The sequence below is a fragment of the Gavialis gangeticus genome, unplaced genomic scaffold (assembly GCF_001723915.1).
Source record: "Gavialis gangeticus isolate Ggan-Ray unplaced genomic scaffold, GavGan_comp1, whole genome shotgun sequence".
Taxonomy (NCBI): Eukaryota; Metazoa; Chordata; order Crocodylia; family Gavialidae; genus Gavialis; species Gavialis gangeticus.
In genome coordinates, this window is record NW_017728992.1 from 59043897 (window position 1) to 59054205 (window position 10309).

At 46.2% G+C, this 10309-nt stretch overlaps 1 long non-coding RNA gene across 1 annotated transcript in view; it reads left to right on the forward strand.

Moving 5' to 3' along the window:
- The first annotated feature begins 528 nt into the window (after positions 1 to 528).
- The window catches only part of LOC109299393, a 55569-nt gene continuing 45788 nt past the window's right edge, over positions 529 to 10309 (forward strand). Inside the window, exons 1-2 of the long non-coding RNA XR_002097820.1 lie at positions 529 to 671; positions 2980 to 3053. This is a non-coding gene — a long non-coding RNA (uncharacterized LOC109299393). The remainder of the gene's footprint in view (positions 672 to 2979; positions 3054 to 10309) is intronic.

A 10309-nucleotide genomic window follows, 5' to 3' on the forward strand; every position in this document is an offset into this window, starting at 1 on the left:
GTGCCCAACCCTGCTTCTAGACGATATCTCTACTTAAATCGGTGAACTAGAGGAACTCTGCTAGATGTATGTTTAAGCCAGGGTTAGCTATGTTAATGGTACACCAGCCATTCCCTGGCTAGGCAGATCTCCTCCCAATAGGATACAAATGGGTAACTGTATTCCCCTTACAATTCTGGGAGGCCAAACACCTGTTAAAAAGGGTGCTTTCCCTATCCCCGCTACTGCTCCCCCGGCAGAACAATCAAGAGCTCATTTGAAAAGCAGGTAACTAGCAGGACCCCACTGAAAACCAGATGCTGCAGGAGAGCTGAGCTTGCCCTGAGCAAATAAATTATAGTAATAATAATAAAAGTGGGGTTGTTTTAAATAGGCATTTCTGGCTGTAAGAAAGAGGGACACTGTTATGAAATCCAGGTGCTGCTCTGTGCCTGAGAAATGTGCTGCCCTCTGTAAACTTTGTTTTTTCTCCTCATTTGACTTCCCTCTAGCCTCTACCCACTGCTCTCTTATTTTCCTACTTCAGGTTTTGCATTGCCGGAGCTCTCTGTGGTAGGCCACGTCCCCGCCTCACATGAAAGGACAAATCAGAAGGTACCTATTACACGTCTGTGAGGAGAGAAACAAAGGCGCACAATGCTGACACCCTCCTACTAACTTGGATTTTAATGGTAGGTTTAATTTCCTCATGAAAGCAGAATGAAAGGAAAAAACAAAACGGAAACAACCAGGGTGTGGGTAGCAGTGGTGGTGGGGGAACGACAGCTGTTGTATTCATGGTTAATCAGGTGTGTCTGTCTTTGTGTAGCATCTGTCTGCTACTGTTACGGTGCCACATGTGAAAGAGGAGAGGCATTCATGTTCAAAGCTTTCAGGCCTGACCTCTGTCTCCGTCTCCTCAGGATAGGAGAGCGTGTCTATTTAACTTGCCCTATTATTGGAAACTGTAATTCTACTCTATTAGCCCACCCTAAACATCTTTAGCTGACACGTTTCATATTGCCATAAATCTGATCACTAAATGCCTACTTCCTTTCCCTCCCCCTCCCTCCATGCCTAAAGTGCCATTTATTATTTTGTATTTTTAGTGCGGGTTTTGCCTGAGTAAAGACATCCTTAACATGGAATCAAGGCTTTGGGCTGTGGGTCATAAGCTTGAAAGAGCTGTCCTGCATTTAAGAGGACACTAGATCATGGAGGCTACCCCATCGGTAGAGTCATTGGGACCTCATTTTTCTGAGAACCTGTTTAGTTCCCCCAACCTGTCAGGCATGTCACCTCTTTATCAAATCCTCCAAGGAAATGTCTGGTTGATAGTACAGTAATAAGAGATGGCTTATGAATAGAAAACGCTATCTCTTCTTATTCACTGCCCTTTGTAATAAATCTCTGTGGTACATGTGTGCTGCATTTCAATACTTCAGGAGCCCATATGCCATAAGAATTTGTATGTTTTTGAAACGGTTTCTTTGCAAAGCAGGAAGCTCACCTCCATCTTCTGGGGGCCATTCACCTCCTGGCATGCAATGTCTTTGAGATGGCATCCTCATGGCGTTTAACCAAATAAGGGGGAGCTTTGTCCTTGCTGCTGTTCTCTCCCATGGCATGTTTTACTGCCATTTAGTATATATGCAGGTTCATGGATGACCTTGACAGTCTGCTGGCTTGGTGGGGAGCAGATGTGTTGGCAGAAATGATGCATTTGGCTAAGGAGAAACGGGAGGTTCTGGCTCCACTACTTTTGGAACATTTCCTTTCCAGCTTGTCCCTTAAGCATCATTAATAGAAGTCTAAACATATGGGCAGAGGTAGAAGGGTACAACAGTGGCCTCTGTGTGTCTAAGGGGAATTGAACTAAAAGGAAAAAAGGGGCAAGAGAAAGAAAAGACAGCTTAAGTTGATGCTCAAGGTCTTATATGAATCAAAGGAAAATATTTTTATTTGACCCCCTGCCCCTGAAAATCAATTTTCATTTTGGTCTTTGCGAGTTTCCACTCTTACCTGGGCTGTGGCTTGGCAGATGGATAAAGTAATCTTTGTATGTAATCATAAATACATACATTATTTGATTATTGTTTCCAATATATGTATTAAACCCTCTACCCAACAGAAAATCACCAAAGGGGATTGATTAAATAACTTAGCTAAAAAAGATGCACGCAAGTTACATGACTATATAATGCAGAAATCAAATCCATTTTACTGAGAAACACTGAGAAAACAATTGATAGGAAAACATGGTATGTATAAAGATGAGAGGAGGAAACCTGCAAAATTAACTGATTGCTTTCTACTTAGAGTGTGAAAATGATCCAGTCGATACCCAGGGACTCCTTCAAATGATCTCGAGATTTGGCTGTTCCTATAAACTTTGCAGTAGGGTCACATTGGCTGGCTATCTTGTTTTGTCATCCCCCTCTCCCCGCCTTATTTAAGAGACTGGGAGATTAGCAGCTCTGGCTACAATGAGGCCTAGAAGGAGGATGGGTTCTTACATAAACTTTTGATATGCAGCTCTGCCTAAGTCCTGATTGGCGACATCTCCAGCTGTTCTACCTATGGGAAGAAGCTCCCAGCTGTGCCAAATTGCAGAGGACCAATGTTGTGATTTGAACCTGAACTAACTGTCACAAAGGGTATGCTGAACTCCTTTTGTGTGGAACCAAGTTAATGTGAATGTAATTCATAATAGGTGAAGGATGCATATATTACTCAGCCTTACCCTTCACCTTCCCTCTGACCTGTTTATAAAAGGTGGGTACTGACAGAAAACAATGGACCTTCACTTGTGGAGAATATTCATAAAGCACTAAAGGATGTAGCAAGGAGCTGTGCTATGATGCTGTTCTTAGATGCTGATGTAATATAGTAAAAATAACTTAATGTTTTATGAACTGAGAAGTGTTATGAATTGCCAGTGCTTTGCTCAGATGCAATCCTTCACAAGTTGAATTCAGTGGAATTTCTGACCCTTTTCAGAGCACCAGCCAATCAGGACTCTTGTTCCCTTGGTGCGGGCATTTACAATGTCATTTCCGAAACACCTCTTTTTGGTAAGACATCCTGGAAAAAACAAGTAAATACAAATAAATGATAATCTTGGCATCTCACTGGCAATATTTGGCATCGTTAATGAGAGAAACATTCTGCTTTCTTTATTCCCAGTTTAACAAAATTTTCACTTCAGGGATGCTTTGAAATGAGACAGTAAGTTAAGAAATCAACCAACTATCCTGTAAAACCCATATGTAACCATAGTTGTAACATGGAAAACCATTATGCTAGCTGTGAAAAGTCTTCTCCATTTTCATGTCTGCCTGGTGATTGAATATTCCACCCCCTTTCCATTTTCACCCTTTCCCTTTCTTTCAGGTTGTAGTGTTTCCTCATATGGCTTTGGTGGGTGATCAGAAACAAGCACCCCCAATTCCATAGTCTTTAGGTAGACAGCTTTAAATTCATGCTTTCTGTAAGGAGCTGTTTGTAGATAGCTGCCTAATTAAAGCCTACTTGGGTTTACATTACACCTTTAATCCTAAAAAAAGAAAGCTTCAAACCCTGTACACTCTATATGGATTGTAATCATTTCACCCAATTCCGAAATGCAGCTGCTTTGAAGGTAGCGCATAGTAGCTGCTTAACACAACAAGCTGTTAATGCCTAATAACCTTATGTGACAGTTTAGGAGAGGAAGTGAAGAAGTTTTTGAAACTGCAAGGGAGGTATACATTAAGAATATAATTATTCCAATCAGAGAGCTGACAGCTCTTTAGAGAGGAGAGACTGTTTTGCTGACAGGATGCTCAAGGGGAGGGGGCAGAGAAAGCAAGGACATGTTGACTATACAGGACACATTCTTTATATGCTAAAGAATTTTCTACTATGTTAACCTGAATTAAAACTACCTTGGGGTTTCTGTAGATTTACCAATTCAGGTGCGGTAGGCAGCCCTTTTATGTTGTTCTAGTTTAGGGGTGCCCAACCTTTTTGCCTGATGGGTTGGATTGGCAGTGCCCAGTCTGTCCGCAGGCCAGATCCAGCCAGTGTTCCTGATCCAGCCAGGTGGGCATGGCAGGCAGAATCTGCATATGCATAGGTGGGCAGGGACAGGTTAGTCCTGTAGGGGATAGGAGCTTGACCTGGCCCTGTGGAAAGGGAAGTGGATGTGCTTGGCCCTGCAGAGAGGGAAAGGCATGAGGCCCAGCCCTGCCAGGGGGGAGGGGCATCGCCTGGGCCAACCTGGCCCCATGGAGAAGAAGAGGGCATGGTCGGGCCCCAACCTGTCCCTGTGGAAAGGGAAGGAGGAGATGTGCATCCCTGATCTAGAATGGGGGGAGGGGGGGTCTGGCTGGGGAAGGGGACATAGCTTGGCTCCAACTGGCCACAAAGGTATTTGGGTTTGGGAATTTGGTAGGTGGGAGGGTGGCTGTATTAATGGCCATCACTTCCCTGCCACCAAATTTCCAGACCTGTGGGGCCCCCAGTGGGCCAGGTGCAATGGCTCTTCAAGCCTCACTTGGTGTGCAGGGTGGAGGTTGAGCACCCCTGTTCTAACCATATTTTCTCTGTTTTCATCTAGTCTTGATTTTACTAAAGCCATTAAGTTTTAAATTAGTTTTGAGGCAAGATCACTTTGGTACTTTCTGGAAGGGGAGACCTCTCTTGGAAGGAAGCTGGGGAAAAAATGGTACATGCTTGTCCCTATGGTTGAAGCAGTCTGGTATGTTGTACTACCAGTGCATTGACTGCGATCAGTATGAGATCAAGGAAAAGTAGCTGACTAGGAGAAGTGGTGAAAATAGAAGCTGGAGACAGCAGTAACAAGTACAACTCATTTTTAATATCAGCTTTCTTGGAATGTCTGTTGTAAGGATCACGTGGCAGAGAGAGAGGGAGAGAGTGAATGTACTTGCAACTTCGTATGAGATAGCTGCGTTGTACAGCTGGGTTCAAATTCTGGGATTGGGTAGAAGGGTGTTTTAGCTTGGGAGTTCCTTTGTTCATATAGAGCAAAGAAGCAGATCTGACAGCTTGGGCAGATTAGTTAGAAACAAAGAACCAACCTAAAGGAGGTTTGTTCTGCATCTGGAATCATGCCATGGTCATTTAATACTAGAAAATCAGCTCTGTGGTCACGCAGGGGTATTTTTTAGGTCTCTTGATCACAATAGCTGTGCTGGGAATGGTTGATGGCCATTAAACTCGAGGTTTATTTCTTTTTTTTATAAGAATTTTGTTGGTTGCAAAAAAATAAGTTATGAGCTGTGTGCCCTTTACTTGCTACTCCCAAAGAGGAAAACTGAGGGACATTTGGTGATAGCCAACTGCTGATGGAGTGATTTGCTTTTAGCATTATGGAAAAAAAATGTGAGAGAAGAGTATGAGCTATTATTATAAAATTATCCTATTTTTGCCACTGTGGGCCTCTTCAGGAATCAGTCTGTGGGTAAAAATACTGCCTTTCATTCCAGGAGCTGCTGGATATAAATATATGCTCTCTCTCTTTCCTTTCCCCAATTGTAGCTTTTTCCCTCCTTGCCAGCCAAGTGGAATGTATTTAACCTCCTCTTAGGCAGTGTCTACCCTAGACTTTTTTTTGGGCAATCTCCAACCATGCAACTCTGTTGGTGGCAGGAATGTCTAGAGGTCACCTGCATTTTTTACCATTCTGTTGTCTAGACTTGATCTAATACTTAAAATGTCAAGGCCTGTTTGAGCCCTGTCCACATCAGGGTTCCTACCAATTGCTGGTGGAGCTATATTGCTGGTGGTATAATAGTGGACAGTTTCTCATTAGGTGCCAATAATATCCATTATTAGTTATCTCATAGGAAGAGTTTTCTATAGCAGGTTTTTTTTAGGAAAGAGGAAAGGACTAAGCCATTGGAGGGGAACTGGGGGTGGGGGATATGATTTTTTTTTGCTCATTGCCTATATTTATGTTCATGGCTTAAGCCCACAGCTGTGGCACCATGCTGCTGTTGTGCTCAGAAATATGGCTAATCGTATGTTCAGAAAAATGAAAATAAATTCAGTTAATGTATTCAAATCCATCTTTCCCCTTTGTTTTGCTGGTGGGGATCAGAAATACCAAAATACCACAAGGGAGGCTGCTCTCATGTTACTTCTCGCCAAGTTGGAAATGGGAGGGCTGGAAATTTCATGAGAAAGAGTTTCTCTGGAGAATTGCAGTCCAGTTGTGCAGATGTGTGGCTCTCAGACAGCCTGAATCTTTTGGATAGCAACCTGATCCTTCAAATGCTGAAGTGAACCCCAAATTTGAACCTGTTGAAGATGGTCCATCGTTTTCCTCTGTGGTCTCCTTTGTACTGAATAAATCCTATAAACTCTTCTGTATACTTTGAATTCAGTTCAGCTCCCAACAGAAACAATTGCAAAAATAACTTTGACTTCAGTGGGAGCAGGACTGGATCCTTGTTTCCCTCAGATTTGGTTGGTATGGTATTACAGGATTGCTTATAGGCCCTGTTTCCTATACCTTAGTCTGGTATGATGATGCCACATCACATCTTTCATACATTCATGATACAGATTCCTCAGTCAAAGGCAAGAGAGGTAGTCGTTTACTTCTGTCTAAGATGTTGCAAATCACGGGCTTGAATTTTCCTTCCCATTTCTGGAATCAAAGCTAATGACTGATAGCTGGAAGTAGTTGGCAGAAAATTTAACTGGTACCATAAAGCTTCTGGTGGTGTCAAACATTTTTGACACCAGCCTCATTACATTGTGCTGTCAAGTGAATGAACAAATATGTTTGGGTTAAAAGGCTTGTAGGCAAGATGCTCAACTTCAGGATCAGCTTAGGCAAAATGAATATACTGAAATATCCCCAGCTGTGGGTTCAACTGAATCCTAGTAAAATGCATCCTGACATCCTCAAAGGCTTCCTCTCTTTCATCTGTCTCCTCAGTGGACACTTAACTCATTTGAATCATTTGTGTAAGGTGAACTGGGGTTGGACCCACAGTTGACCCCTGATTTACCAGGGAGTGCTGCACCCTGCCATGCATCACCTCTGTTTTAATTTCTTACCTGATACAAGCCTTGGCTTTGTAGACAACTCCTATTCAGTGAAGCACTTAAACTTAAGTTTCATGGAAGAACAATGGCAGGTGCTGTTCCGAATAGGAATGAATTTGAGCATATGCTTAATTGGGGAGTGGTTTAAAAGTTGGAAAGAATAAAGACTGGGGAATTTTCATTGTTTCCCCTTCCAAATGTTATAACTTTGTATAAGGCCAGGAAGATATGCACCTTATAGACTAAATCAGATATATAACATAAGCTTTTGTGAGCCTGAGCTCACTTAATTGGATATATTATGCATCTCACATATAGGTGAGATCTCTCTCTTACACATGTATCCTATGTACAATAAATTGGTATTTCACAAATACATACATAACCCTTCTATTGGGTACTGGTTGGCAGCAAGAAAGGCCGGGTTCACATTTCAGGGTACCCCATAAATTATACCAGTGGCTTAAGCCCCCACCCAGAAATCTGGGAATACTAAATTTCCTGAGGTGCGCTGCATAAAACCCCTCCTTACAAGCAGTGTAAACATAAAAACCCAAATGTATTACAAAGATTAAAAACAAAACAAAAGAAAATGCTATATATAATTTCAAAACACTATTAACTACAAAGCAAAGTCTATAGCGGCACCCTCTTAGGGGAGGCTTCACCCATACCAAGGCAGTCTGGGACGTGGGGCTTCCCAACAGGTAGTTCCGGGAGCCTGCACCCAGCAATGGGATGGAGAGTGGGGCCCACACCAGAGAGTCCTATAAGCTGCTCCTTTGGCTCACTGTGCCACAGGGAGTTGCTTGAGAGCATTGTAAGGGGCTCCTGAGCTTCCCCTTTCACTATCTGCAAATTCCTTCTCCCTTGACGGAGAATTCACTCTCTAGCAGCCCCTAGCAGCTTCTTTTCTTCCCCAAACCTTCCCCAAACTGGCCCTGCCCCCCCAGCTGGAAGCCCCAGCCGGGGCTTCCGGCCTGGGACCATGTGGCTGTCCTGGCGCAGGAAGCTCAGGTAAGCGGGGTGGGGTGGGGGGAAGGGTAGGGAAGGAGCCTGGGGAAAAGTGGCCCGGGGAAAAGCTGGGCATGGGGGGGGACAGCAGCCCCTTGCCTGTCCTGTGGCTGGCACCCCATGCTGCAGCAGGCTGTGAGTGGCTACATCAGGGAGCGCTGGCGATGGGGCAGGGGAAGGGCCACTTTTCTTCCCCCTGCCATTTAGGACCAGCTTGTAACCCGGCCCCGCTGCCAGCCTGGGCCCCACTCTGGCTCTGGGCTTGCCCACCGGGGCTGTGCATGGTGACAGCAGCTACAGCGCCCCCCGCTTGCCGCGTCAGGCGGTGTTTGCCACTCTTGACTCTCAGCTACCCAGTACGCGAGCTCCAGGTGGACAGCAGCCGCCACCACTGCCTGGTGCAGCAAGTGGAGGGGCCACAGCTGCTACTGCCACGTGCAGCCCCGACGGGCAAGCTTGGAGCCAGTCTGGGGCCCAGGCTGGCAGCAGGGCCGAGTTACAAGCTGGTGCTAAGCATGGGGAAAAGTGGCCGCTCCCCCGCCCTGTGACCAGCACCCCACACTGTAGTTGCTTGCAGCCCGTGCCTGATCCAGACACTCCTGCGTGGGCTGTGACTGCCTGCAGCAGGGAGCACCAGCCATGGGATGGGCAAGCAGCTGCTTTTCCCCATGCTCAACACCAGCTTCTTCCCTGCAGTGAGCAGGGGCTCGGGGCTGTGCACTGCCCCCTGGCTGTACCACGGGACTGGGGGACACTGGGTGTGAGTGGGCTGGGAGTCAGTGGGAGCACGGGGCCCACACAGGTGTTCTGGGGCCAGTGCCGGCGGGGCCCAGAGCAGGGTGGCAGGAGCGTGGGATCCCAGCCAGCAGGGCCTCTATGGAGCCAGGCCAGCTCCCCCCTCTCCCTGCTGGTGCAGGCCAGCCCAGTTCCACAGACCCCTGCCAGCCTGTGTCCCGCTTTGGGCCCCCCAGTGCTGGCCCTGGGACATTGGTCCCAAGACATTGGGATACTGGTCCCAAGATGGTGACCAGGGGGCGGGGCACCTGTCAAGGGGCGGGGCTACCTATGCAGCCCTCAACAGCCTGCCAAAACTGGGTAAGCAGCCCTCTGCTCGAAATAATTGCCCGCCCCTGGATTAGATCTTTGCAGGTTAGTCTAGCCTGGCTATGCTAAATCACTTCGTAACTGCGCAGACATCTCAGACATACAGGCACATGCCTGCAGTGGCTCAGGCTAGAAGCCAGGGGGTGCTAGAGCAGCCCTCACTTACTTTCCACAGGGCTGAGGTGAGGGGGGTGTGGCCAGGTCCTGGCAGGATTAGGGAGGGGTTTGCTCCTCCTCGATAACAGAGCATTTATCAGCTCTGTTATCAGCATTTATTATCTCATCAGAAAACAAACAGCCTCTCTCATTATTTCAAGCTGTTCTTAAACAAAGAAGGAACAGAGGGACATTACCAGCTGAGCTGTTTATTAGCTCCAAAAAGTCCTAAGCTGACACTGCTGTCTGCCACAGCACAGAGGTAGCCAGCATATGGTCTGCTAGCTAATGCTGAGGTGTCTGTGTAAGGCAGAGGGGACAGGGATCCCTGCTTAGCAGGGAGTGGTGAGGGGAAGGCAATAGCAAGAGGATGCCAGGCAGACACTGCTGTATACATAAGTCTCTGCTGGAGCTGCAGCCAGGGACCAGAGGGGAGCAGCCAGCCCTGCTGTGGAACAGAGAGCCCTGCCCAGTCCAGAGAGCATGCTGGGATGTTGGGGATGTCTGATTTAATTTAAATCAGTGAGGGGTCTGGCACAGATAATGCATAAACCAGTTTGAGCCAATCAGTTAAGTCTGATACTACATTCAACCAAGTTTATCTCAAACCGGTTTTAGCCATTTTCAAACTGGTTTATGTTAACTGAACATCTTTTCTGTTACAGGTTCAAACAAGTTTCTGATCACTTAAACTGGTTTGTGTGTAATGTCTGTCCCTAGCTCTTATAACCCTCTGCATGACATCACCATGACCTTGTCCAGTCAGGGAGTGCCACTTATTTTGCCCAGATACAAGGCCCCAGGTTTCCATGTGCAGAGCACATGACCAGAACAACAGGGGCCATCTTACCCAGATAATACACATGCGCACACACACACGCGTGCACACACACACAAATACACACACTTTGTCATACACAACCCAAGTATGTAGTTTCATAGATTGTAGGGTCGGAAGTCTGACCCCCTGCCATGGCAGGAAAGAGTACTGGGG